This window comes from Schistocerca cancellata, chromosome 2, assembly GCF_023864275.1.
Source record: "Schistocerca cancellata isolate TAMUIC-IGC-003103 chromosome 2, iqSchCanc2.1, whole genome shotgun sequence".
NCBI lineage: Eukaryota > Metazoa > Arthropoda > Insecta > Orthoptera > Acrididae > Schistocerca > Schistocerca cancellata.
Window position 1 is genome coordinate 334,600,430 of NC_064627.1, and position 12,993 is coordinate 334,613,422.

Consider the following 12,993-nt stretch of genomic DNA (forward strand, 5'->3'; position numbering starts at 1 on the left):
CCATTTTCCCCCAACCATTGAGGCTTTAATGAAACAAATTGGATACACATGTATCATTCAAAGTTTTTTCCATTGCTGGGCACTACTTTCTCCCATCTTTCGGGCAGTGTATGAATCCCGCGTTGAAAAAATTGTTCATCTCTTGAAGTGATCCACCAATCGATCCAATTTGTGACTTCGTCATGAAATCAGAAGTGTTAGTCAGCCAGGCCATGTGCCATTGATCTAAACAGGTGATAGTCAGAGGGAGAAATGTCTGTAGAATACGGTGGGTGGGGTAGGACTTCCAATTTTAACATTCCCAAGTACATTTTGATCTCTTTTGCAACGTGGGGTCAAGTGTTGTCATGCTGCAAAATCACTTTATTGTGCCTCTCAAATACATTAAATTGTGTTTGATAATGAGTGCCTGTGATTGTTTCACTTGGTTGTAACATCTCATAGTACATGACGCCGAGCTGGTCCCACCAAATGCAGAGCATGATCTGGGAGCCATGAATATTCAGTTTGGCCATCAATGTGGAAGCATTGCTGGGATATCCCCATGATTTTTTGCATTTAGGGTTATCATAATAAATACATTTTTTGTCCCCAGTCACAATGCGATGCAGAAATCCCTTCCGTTTTTGCCTCTGAAGCAACTGTTCACAAACACACAAACACCGTTCAACGTCTCTTGGTTTCAGATCACACGGGACCCAAGTTCCTTCTTTCTGAAACATGCCCATAGCCTTGAGACATTTTTAAATGTCTTGCTGTGTCACTCCCACTAATTTCACCAATTCTTCTTGAGTTTGATGGGAGTCTTCACTCAGCAATGTCTCCAATTCTGCATTTTTGAAAACATTCTCTCTTCCACCAGTATGCCAGTCTATGACATTAAAATCACCATTCTTGAAGCATTGTAACCACTCATGACATGTTCTTTCACTAATAGCGTACTTACCATATATATGTGAGAGCATTTGATGAGACTCAGGTGCTGTTTTCTTTATATTGAAACAAAACAGTAAAACCTCCCACAAATTACAAGACTTAGGCTTGTAAACTGACATTTTCAATCAAGAACAACTTTATGATGCAGACACAAATTGACTAATGTTTGAATGATGTTATGCTGACTGAGGTCCAAGCTAACTGCCTGATGTCTATGATCAGTTTCTTTCAACTGCTGCTTACCATTGTCACCACCTATCAGCAACGGCGGAAGTATATTAACTTCCTTGTTACCATACGCTGGATGCTTTCTCAGCTTTGTTCCAGGTCCACAGTAGTTCTATCCAGGGACATGAAATTAAACTGTTAACTTACTGAGAATACTACCATCATCTCTGGTGTGCTTTCCAGCACTCATGTCACACTACTGCATAGTATGAGGATTATGTGTCCTGTTTATATACAAAATTGTGGATGTTGACCCAACTGTTGTGTTTTATTCATCTTCATTTGCCATTGACCATTAACATAATGGAATAGGCTTTATGTCTTATACATAATACTGATATGTTTAGTTATATCACAACTACAGATGTTAACTGTGCACTTTAAGTTTTAACATATGTTTGGTAAACTTTATTACATGCTCAATCACAGATACTTATACTTAATTATATGCACAATTACAAGTCTTTATACTGAATTACCCACACAACTACAAATATTTAACCACATATTTTAATTTTTAACACATGTTCACATTTTTTTCATTGCAAAATTCTATTATATTATAAAATGGATTTTCAGCCAGCCAGTTGTACAATTGCCTTCTAAATTATTAACTTCTGAGGTCATCAGTCCCCTAGAACTTAGAAATAATTAAACCTAACTAACCTAAGGACATCACACACATCCATGCTTGAGGCAAGATTCGAATCTGCGACTGTAGCGGTCGCGCGGTTCCAGACTGTAGCGCCTAGAACCACTTGGCCACTCCGGCCGAAATAATTTAGAAGGCATGGACCATGCTGAGGCTCGTAATTTGTTAAAGATTTTTAGGGAGCTGAGTGTGAATGAGTGGGCTGTTTTGACTAGTCTGTGTCTTGGAGTACCAATTTTAATTTTTCCTCTGGTGTTGTACTAGTGCATATCTCCTCTTATATGAAAGTATTTGATGCTTGTTTAAATGTATAGTGTTGATACATGTATATACAGATTTATAGTTGTAAGTATATTGAGTTTTCTAAACAGACGTTGACAGTGATCTGTTGGTCCAGCCCACACATTTATCTTATGACACTTTTTTGTACCTTCAGTACATCACCTATATGTGTAGAGTGGTCCCATACTAACAGTCCATAAGAAATGTGAGACTGGATCAGTCCAAAACATGTCAATCTTAAATAGTTAGGAGTAACCAAATCTCTCAGATTTCACATTACCTATGGTACCCTTGAAATTCTTTTGCAAATGTGGTTAATGTGTTCTCCCCAACTAATTTGGAGCCAGTGTGGAAAAATAAAAGTTTAACTGTTCTAGTTGCTGATGCTGTGTCTTGTTTCCTGTGACATTTGTTGTAATGCTGATGTGTCCTAGTGAGTTGCAATTATCATTGTGTCATCTGCTTAGCAGACCACAGATCGAGGAACAAGATATGGCAAATCACTGATGGCAATTATGAAAAATAATGGTTCAAGCAATGATCCCTGTGGTACCACTGTTTCTACCATTTTCGTTAGAGAATGTCTGTTTCTCACTTAGATATATATATTTTTTTTTAAGTTTTGCAAGCAATAATTCACAAGGGATACAATCAAAGGCCTTACTGAGGTCACATAAAACAAGTGAGGCTTTATACCTGTTTTCAAAAGCAGTGTTTATCTGGTTTATACTGTCAAGAACTGTTGAAGTGGTATTTTTTCCTCATCTGTAACCAAATCAAGGAGGTGGTTTTCTTCAAAATTCACTTCACTTGATTGATTGCATATAAGAGTTTTAAATGTTTTGGTAATTACAGGAACTATTTAGACTGGTCAGTAATTTTGCGGGAGATTTGTGTTTCCTTTTTCAGAAAGTGCTGTAACTTTTGAAATTTTTAATGATACAGGGAAAATTCTGAACTTAAGACATTTGTTAAAAACGAAGGCTCAAGGTTCACAGACAAAATAAATTGTTGTCTTGATAATGTAGTGGATAGCCAATAATTATACATAGTTTTAGAGTTGGAGAATTTTTTATTTATTTTATTACATCAATGGATATGATAATTTTCCACTGAAAAGACTGTTACCCTGGCAGCTGCTTACCAACTACTACACTTGCAGATGTGTTGGCCAAGTTTATTCTGTTTCCAATTTCTTTCCCTTTTATGGGGCTCATGAACGAGTGTCTGCATAGTTACTCAATGATATGTCTTTGTCAAAGTTCTGGAGGGACTGATGTGATTTCATTTGTGTGAGCTGTATTCCCTGCTGTGGCTGATGTTGTGAGCAGTTACAGCTATTCTATGAATTTTGTTTGAGTCATTATAGTACAAATATACTCCAGAGGTAGGGTGTTCACTCTATTCCACTGAGTGTCAATGCTGTTGCCTGCAACATATTTACCTTTTACAGCAAGTTTAATAGTGTTGTTGTATTTCTTACTTTTACAGCATTTCATTTGTCCTTTTGGGTCATTGTCTTCCCTATGTGCATTAGTCATACATAATATTTATACATAAATTTGCTTATCTTTTGGTTGATTTCAGGACTTAAAGTTTTGAAGAGTAGTAGCTCTTATGTTCTCTCAAATTTTAGGTTCCCAACCTGTATTGTATTCTTCGTTAAACATATAGAGTGGCTACCAAACATATATGGCTCATCCCTGCTGACACCATGTATAACGTCTCACTCTCTATCACTATGTTTATTACTGTAACTTGTAACAGTGTTTCCTTCTAATTCATCCTCCTCCTCTTCTTCTCCTTCTGTTCTTCTGGCTCCATCCACAGTTTCAGTTATTGGTTTAAAAGTTTCTAAGAAAGACTATTATTTTGCAACTGTCCTAATTTTACGAATCACAATTTCTGCCAAATAGCCTTTCTTGCCTGAATATCTATACAATTTGTTGACATGCTGTCATATACTAATCTGGTTTTGAGACAACATATAATTTATACTGTGAGACTATGTCATATCTATTGTCATGATAAAACATAGTGCATCAGTCAGTATTGCACTGACTTCTTCAACTCTGTCATTCAGTATCTCACCTTTTATAGTTACTGCCTCAATAAGACTTCTCAGTTCCATCAATTTTGTGTTAAGCGTCTCAATTTTTCTATCTACGTATATACATATGTTTGGCCTATGCTTCTCACTCTCAGAATCAGGGTATGACATGCATGTGAATTTGCACAGTCTACAGTATACTGATACAGTAACATATGAAAAGTGTACTTACCGTACAAAAGAAGGCACTTAGAATTATGGGAAAGAAATGTGACAGGGAGTCCTGCAGAAATTTGTTTAAAGAATTTAAGATACTAACTGTTCATAACCTGTATGTGCTGAAGATAATCATTATGGCAGTAAACAGTAACAAAACACTTAATAAAGAAATACACGATCACAACACTAGAGGTAGAGAGAGAGACCCCACATCATCTCTCATAGAACAACACTTTACGAGACATATCCAGACATAAAACTACTGAATTGCTTCCATCATAACATCTCCAAATTGCCCATTACAAAACTAAAAATGAAATTAAAATTATGGCTCCTAAACAATCCTATATATTCAATAGATGAGTTTCTAGATTTAGTACACTCGTATGATGGAAGACCATCTATCTAAAAATATATGTAATCTCAGATCTTAGACTGTGTCACAAACTGTAAATATTTGAATGTCAGATATGAATACTGTGTTACAAACTGTAGATTCCTTAATCTAAGTATGGCAATAACAATTTTTTTATATATAGTCCATATATGTAACTCTGTTCTCTCAACTAAATTTAGAAAAAGTTGTGTAGATAAAAGTGCCAGCCAATAATATGTAACCCTAGTAAGTAAGGCTCTGACTTATCCAGAAGACTGGAACAAAAAAACCTTTTTTTGTAAACAGTTGATGTTGGATCAAAATAAATAAATTAATTAATTAATAAATATCAGTACACTATATTTTAAGTAGAAACGTTTGGAAGTTTTGCCTATATGGACCTTCATTCAATTTCCTCATTCTATCAATCACCAGAAACCCACACAGCAGGTGATTTCAGCACTCCCCACATATGTTAACATATTTATTGAAAATTATGTTGGTTCGTACATTGCCCTGTTTGAATGTGATAATAAGATTTGCATTATCCCTTACCAACTGCTTTGGAATCCTGGAATATGTCTGGCTCAAATAAGAGACATTAGCTTTCATATGATGCCCAAAACAAAAATATTTGGGTATCTGTCCCTGGTTTCCAATTAAAATATCACAGAATAGAGAGAATACAGAATAGAAACTCAGTTGCAATCCATGCACCAAAATTCACTGCACATGCATGAAGTCTACTGTGTTGGAAATGAGATGCTTTGTTATTTTTATTAATTGTGTTTTTTAGCTGCTAGGCTTACCTACAAGTAAACAGTTCTTTGATGTAGGTACTGTTAAAGTCAGAAATAGAGAAAAAGACCACAAAGAAAACTAATGAGTGGTTCCCATAAAGCTACCGATTAGTAGTACATGTGAAAAATGAGTTTTCCGACTTTTGTACTGTAAACAATAAAAGCTCATTAAACTGTGAAAACTACTGTGTGTAAATGAAGCAAAGCTACATAAATTCCTGGAAATAGTTTTTCAATAGATGTTCTTCCTTTCCTTCAAAAAATTAAAAATGACTTGTTACACATTTGCTTGTTTGGTTCACTATGGTATATATATATATATATGAGCCTACTGTAAAGTAACCGGCAACCACATTTTTCACTGCAAACCCTTCAAATTCTATGCTGCAGAGTACTAGTAAATTAAGTATACAGTAATTACAACCAATATAAAAAAAAATTGACACCTCATTGTCGAGCTGAGATATGAAATTAAAAAATATGAAAGAAATCAATTTTGTGGACCAAATAGTTCCCTTAAAAACAAGTGATACCATATATATATATATATATATATATATATATATATATATATATATATATATATATATGGTATCACTTGTTTTTAAGGGAACTATTTGGTCCACAAAATTGATTTCTTTCATATTTTTTAATTTCATATCTCAGCTCGACTTAAAAACAAGTGATACCATATATATATATATATATATATATATATATATATATATATATATGGTATCACTTGTTTTTAAGTCGAGCTGAGATATGAAATTAAAAAATATGAAAGAAATCAATATATATATATATATATATATATATATATGGTATCACTTGTTTTTAAGGGAACTATTTGGTCCACAAAATTGATTTCTTTCATATTTTTTAATTTCATATCTCAGCTCGACAATGAGGTGTCAATTTTTTTTTATATTGGTTGTAATTACTGTATACTTAATTTACTAGTACTCTGCAGCATAGAATTTGAAGGGTTTGCAGTGAAAAATGTGGTTGCCGGTTACTTTACAGTAGGCTCACTTTGGGTGACATGTTGTTGTGTACCAAATGTAGCTAGAATATTGAAATTGTTTTTAACATTGGAAGGGAAGCCACATCTCACTACAGTATGGAGAAAACAGAAGTTAAAGTACTTTATTGGAGGTGTTGCCTGATGACATCATGAGCCAGTACCCTGCAGTTCAGTCGTGAACAGTCTGTGAAAGTAAATGCATGTTTCTCGAATCAATGATCACAATTTACTATTGTACTTACTGCTGGTAGAAAATGATGAAGAACAAGACATTCCACACCAATGGTTACATAATGGAAAAGCTGTAACACATTTCATATTTAGGACAACGCTTGACAAAAGTTTCTTTGTGATATTTATAAATCATCATTTACTAAATGAATATGATCCATGTTAAATAATATGTTAGAGCGAACTTGTAGGTTGGTCATAATTCAAACTGATTGTACAAATTAAATTTTAATGCAACTTGCTGTCTTCATTTAAAGTAATATCTGTGTTAATTGAAAATAAATTTGCTGACTGCAGAAATCCTACCAAGCCTGATGACAACAGTAAACACGAACAACCGTAATGCACTCTCCTGGCCATTCTCCATGTCGTAGAGAAATGCAACTTTAAACTAAAGATGGGCAAAACTGTTCTTTTCAGAGATTGGATCAGAACTGTTCACTCCCTGAAATGAATTAGCTCTTTTTCATGACTCACCACTCATTTACAATAGAAAATAAATGGAAGGCACATTGCCCTTTAAACTTGGTTTATTCCAGTACTATACCTGTATTTTGATCTTATTTGATCCTATTTTGAAGTAACACAGATAATGAGTAAGAATTTTGTATTGTTTATTGAAATTTCCACGATATGACAAAGTTTTTGATTATTGATTTATTTTGCACTATTGTGGTTTTTTGGGTGATCGGAAAATGTTGTAACTTGAGATTTACATTAACAATATATTTGGCTATAATGTATTAAAATTTCATTAACCTCATACAAATACATCGCAAGCCATATATTTTTAAAGTGAACGTTTCCTTCCGAAGATGCCTAAAATCGCAAAATCCGTACCAGAATAAGAAAAAAATATATAAATTTGACTGTAAAACGAAAGTGCTGCATATAGCCTTACGCAGAATAAAACAAGGAAAATATTGGTGTATCACATTTTGCGATACGTTTATCGGTTTGCTCGTAATTAAAGCGTAAATTCGAGTGTCCATAATAAAAATCCTATAGTAAGAGGAGTCATCAGGAACCTAATCTAATCAGTTTAACAAATAAAAATAAAATAAAAACAATTGATGTATACATAACATAATAATGTAATATACATAGCGGTATTACTACGAAGAACAATATCCAGTAGGGACGAACTCCGATGCAGAGGTGCTGAGTCGAGCAGGTCGAGCCGCGAGCTGTATTACTGCGTGAGCTGAGACCGCAGAGACCAGAGTGACACCTGAGTCGCTTTGCTCTACGCTCTGGCTAGAGTCAAGACGGTGGGGTGAGCGTTGAGCGGGCGAGTTCCGAGGGTGGGGGGGAGCGGTGAACTCACCCGCTCCGAGACAAATCGTCCGTTCCCTTGCGAGCAGGTTGTTGCAAGTAGTTCCTATGTTATCCGCTAGGTGGCTCACTGTCCTGTTGCTCGCATCAACTGCCCAGAGGGCAGGACGTGCGACTGAAACGATCGCCGACAGAGTGCGATGCCAAGTTAAGCTGCGCCAGACACTCACTGCACGCGGCAGAGGACGCACAGAGACAGCACGGCATATGTGAAACACAAAATCCAATGGGGCACTGCACAATGCAGGCAGCCAAGGTAGAAGCAGGGCAGAGGCCGGCGCTGGCTGTGTTGTGTGGCGTGCACTGTGCTCTGACCAGCAGAGGCGCTGCTGATATGCTCCGTCTCTCTCTCTCTCTCTCTCTCTCTCTCTCTCTCTCTCTGCCGTGGGAAACGTTTGGAGCTACCGTTCTTTTTTTCTGAATCACTGATTGTTCACTCCTTTGAAAGATTCAACTCTATGAATTAGTTCAAGAGCGGATCCCCCATCTCTACTTTAAACGTCAACATATCCACTAATGGTATGCACGTGTATGAAGTTACTTTGCCAACCCACAATGTCTTCTGGGTGCTTCACTTTTTTTTGACAGGCAGTATATATGTTCAACATCCTCTTTTAAACCTATTTGGCGCCGGCCGGAGTGGCCGAGTGGTTCTAGGCACTACAGTCTGGAACCGCGTGACCGCTACAGTTGCAGGTTCGAGTCTTGCCTCAGGCATAGATGTGTGTGATGTCCTTAGGTTAGTTAGGTGTAAGTAGTTCTAAGTTCTAGGGGACTGATGACCTCAGAAGTTAAGTCCCATAGTGCTCAGAGCCATTTGAACCATTTTTAGACCTATTTGGCATGAGTCACACAAATTTAAGCAATGTTCTAGCACAGGTCCACAGGTGTTTTGCAAGGAGTCTCCTTTGTTGATGCTTGCATTTTCCCAGTATCCTACCAGTGAAGTCGAACCTGTCACCTGCCTTACCTATTACTGAGCCTATGAGATAATTCCATTTCATATCCCTGCAATTTGTTACACCCACGTATTTGTATGAGAAGACTGATACTAAATGTGAATTATTGAGTTTTGGTCAGAGAGTATTACGTCTTTTCAAAATGCGTTGAACTTAAACTTTCACCAATAATCCAAAAAACAAAACGATCTTTAGATATATAAAGAGCCTTTTTAATTATTTTCTCGAAGGAATATCTCTCTAAAGATTGTAAAAAAGTATTCCTGCTACACTATGTACACGTAATTGTTGTATTAATCTCTTCATGATCTATAACATTAAACTGAGGTGACAAAAATCATGGTATAGCTCGTAAAATTGTGTCGGACCTTCCTTTTGCCCGGCTTAGCTCAGTAACTCGACGTGGTATGGAATCAGCATCTCGTTGAAGATCCCCTGTAGAAATACTGAGCCATGCTGCCTCTATAGCCGTCCATAGTTACGGCAGTGTTGCCGGTGCAGGCTTTTGTGCACAAACTGAACCCTCGATTACCGTATGTCCCTTAAATGTTCTACGGGACGCGTATCGTGCGATTTGAGCGGCCAAATCATTCGCTTGAAACTGTTCAGAATGTTCTGCAAACCTGTCACGAACAATTGTGGTCAGTGACATGGCACACGGTCATCCATAAAGATTCATCGTTGTTCGGAAACATGAAGCCCATGAACAGCTGCAGATGGTCTCGAAGTAGCCGAACATAACCATTTCCAGTCAGTGATTGGTTGAGTTGGAGCAGAGGACCCAGTCCAGTCCATTTAAACACAGCCCACACCATTATGGAGCCACCTCCAACTCGCACAGGCCTTGTTGACAACCTGGGTTCATTGGCTTCTTGGGGTTTGCGCCACACTCGGACCCTATCATCCGTTCTTACCAATTGAAATGGAGACTTATCTGACCAGGCCACTGTTTTCAAGTCGCCTAGGATCCAAACCGATATGGTCACGAGCCCAGGAGAGGCGCTGCAGGTGATGTCGTTCTGATAGCAAATGCACTCGCGTCGATCGTCTGCTGCCACGATCCATTAACGCCAAATTTCGCCGCACTGCATTAACGGATACGTTCGTCGTACGTCCCATATTGATTTCTGTGGTTACTTCGCTTTAAGCGAAAAATATACCCATTCAAAAAGGCAGATAAAAATTCACTTGACACGTTCCTAAGAGACAATCTCCACTCATTCCAAATTAATAATAAAGTGTGAACCAGATGTGGCTTAAATTCAAAGAAATAGTAGCGGCAGCAATTGAGAGATTTATACCAAATTAATTGACAAACGACGGAGCTGATCCTCCTTGGTACACAAAACGGGTTGGAACACTGTTGCAGAAACAAACATGTCAAATTTAAACAGACGCAAAATCCTCAAGATTGGCGATCTTTTACAGAAGCTCGAAATTTAGCGCGGACTTCAATGCGATATGCGTATAACAGCCTCCACAACGAAACTTTGTCTCGAAACCTGGCAGAAAATCCAAAGAGATTCTTGTCGTATGTGAAGTACCGGGTGATCAAAAAGTCAGTATAAATTTGAAAACTTAATAAACCACGGAATAATGTAGACAGAGAGGTAAAAATTGACACACATGCTTGGAATGACATGGGGTTTTATTAGAAAAACAAACCGTTATCGGGCCTCTTTTCTTCGAGGAAACACGCGATTCTGGTTTTGTACCTGCTACCGTCACGGGTTAGAGGTACGCCGATATGTTACAGAATCGCATCATCCCCAGCCTGGCTGATAAACACCTGCTGACCTGCGGGAACGTACGATGTTTATGCAGGATGGCGCTCCACCCCATATTGCTAGACGCGTGAAGATCTCTTGCGCGCGTCGTTTGGTGATGATCGTGTGCTCAGCCGCCACTTTCGCCATGCTTGGCCTCCCAGGTCCCCAGGCCTCAGTCCGTGCGATTATTGGCTTTGGGGTTACCTGAAGTCGCAAGTGTATCGTGTATCTCTGAGAGACAACATGCGACGCCAATGCCTCAGCACAATTCCGGACATGCTTTACAGTGCTGTTCACAACATTATTCCTCGACTACAGCTATTGTTGAGGAATGATGGTGGACATATTGAGCATTTCCTGTAAAGAACATCATCTTCGCTTTGTCTTACTTTGTTATGCTAATTATTGCTATTCTGATCAGATGAAGCGCCACCTGTCGGGCATTTTTTGAACTTTTGTATTTTTTGGTTCTAATAAAACCCCATATCATTCCAAGCATGTTTGTCAATTTGTACCTCTCTATCTACATTATTCCGTGAATTATTTAGTTTTCAAATTTATACTGACTTTTTGATCACCCGGTATGTTAGCGGCAAGAAACAATCAATGCCTTCTCTGCGCGATAGCAATGGAGAGACTATCTAAGACAATGCTACCAAAGCAGAATTACTAAACACAGCTTTCCGAAATGCCTTCACAAGAGAAAACGAAGTAAACATTCAAGAATTCTAATCGAGAACAGTATCCTCGGAGTAGTGAAGCAACTTAAATCACTTAATAATAGTAAGTCTTCTGGTCCAGACTGTATACCAATTAGGTTCCTTTCGGAGAATGCTGATGCATTAGCTCCATACTTAACAATCATATACAACCGTTCGCTCGACAAAAGATCAGTACCCAAAGACTGGAAAGTTGCACAGGTCACACTAAGTAATCAGAAGATCAAAACAAACTGAAAAAACGATTTAGAAAAGATATCTGAATGGTGCGAAAAGTGACAGTTGACGCTAAATAAAGAAAAGTATGAGGTCATCCACATGAGTGCTAAAAGGAACTCGTTAAACGTCGGTTACACGATAAATCAGTCTAATCTAAAAGCCGTAAATTCAACTAAATACCTAGGTATTACAATTACGAACAACTTAAATTGAAAGGAACACACAGAAATTGTTCTGGGGGAGGCTAACCAAAGACTGCGTTTATTGGAAGGACATTTAGAAAACGTAACAGACCTACTAAGGAGACTGCCCACACTACGCTTGTTCGTCTCTTTTAGAATACCGCTGCGCGCTGTGATAAGACTGACGGAGTACGTTGAAAAAGTTCAAAGAAAGGCAGCACGTTTTGTATTATCGCGAAATATGGGAGAGATTTCACAGAAATGATACAGGATTTGGTCTGGACATGATTAAAAGAAAGGCTTTTTCGTTGCGACGGAATCTTCTCTAGAAATTAAAATCACCAACTTTCTCCTCGGAATGTGAAAATATTTTATTGACACCGACTTACATACGGAGGAACAATCAGCACGATAAAATAAGGGAAATCAGAGCTCGTACGGAAAGATATAGGTGTTCATTCCTTCCGCGCGCTATACGAAATTGGAATAATAGGGAATTGTGAAGGTGGTTCGATGAACCCTCTGCCAGGCACTTGAATGCGATTTGCCGAGTATTCATGTAGATGTAGATGTCTGTTAGCACTGAAAACTGTACGCGAGCGCCGATGTTCACGGTCATTAAGTGAAGGCTGTGGTGAGAGATAATGCCTGCAATTGTGTACTCTCGCCAAACTCTTGACACTGTGGATCTCGGGATATAGCATTCCCTAACGATTTCCGAAACAGAATGTCCCATCCGTCTAGCCTCAACTGCTATTCCGCGTTAAAAATCTGTTAATTCCAGTTGTGCGGCCATAATCACGTCGGAAACTTTTTCACATGAATCACCTGAGTACAATTGCAGCTCCGCCGATGCACTACTCTGTGATACCTTGTGCAGCGATGCTAACGCCATCTGCGTGCGTGCATATCTCTATCCCATGACGTTTGTCACCTCAGTGTGCGTCTCCACATTTGTTAGTCATTTATAATTACGTTATTACATAAATTATTTGTGTAGAGTAATCGT

The 12,993-nt window shown here is 38.0% G+C and overlaps 1 protein-coding gene across 1 annotated transcript in view; it reads right to left on the reverse strand.

Annotated features, from left to right (window-relative positions):
• The window catches only part of LOC126145541 (cytochrome P450 6j1-like), a 150,535-nt gene that overhangs the window by 61,122 nt on the left and 76,420 nt on the right, over window positions 1-12,993 (reverse strand). The window lies entirely within an intron of this gene.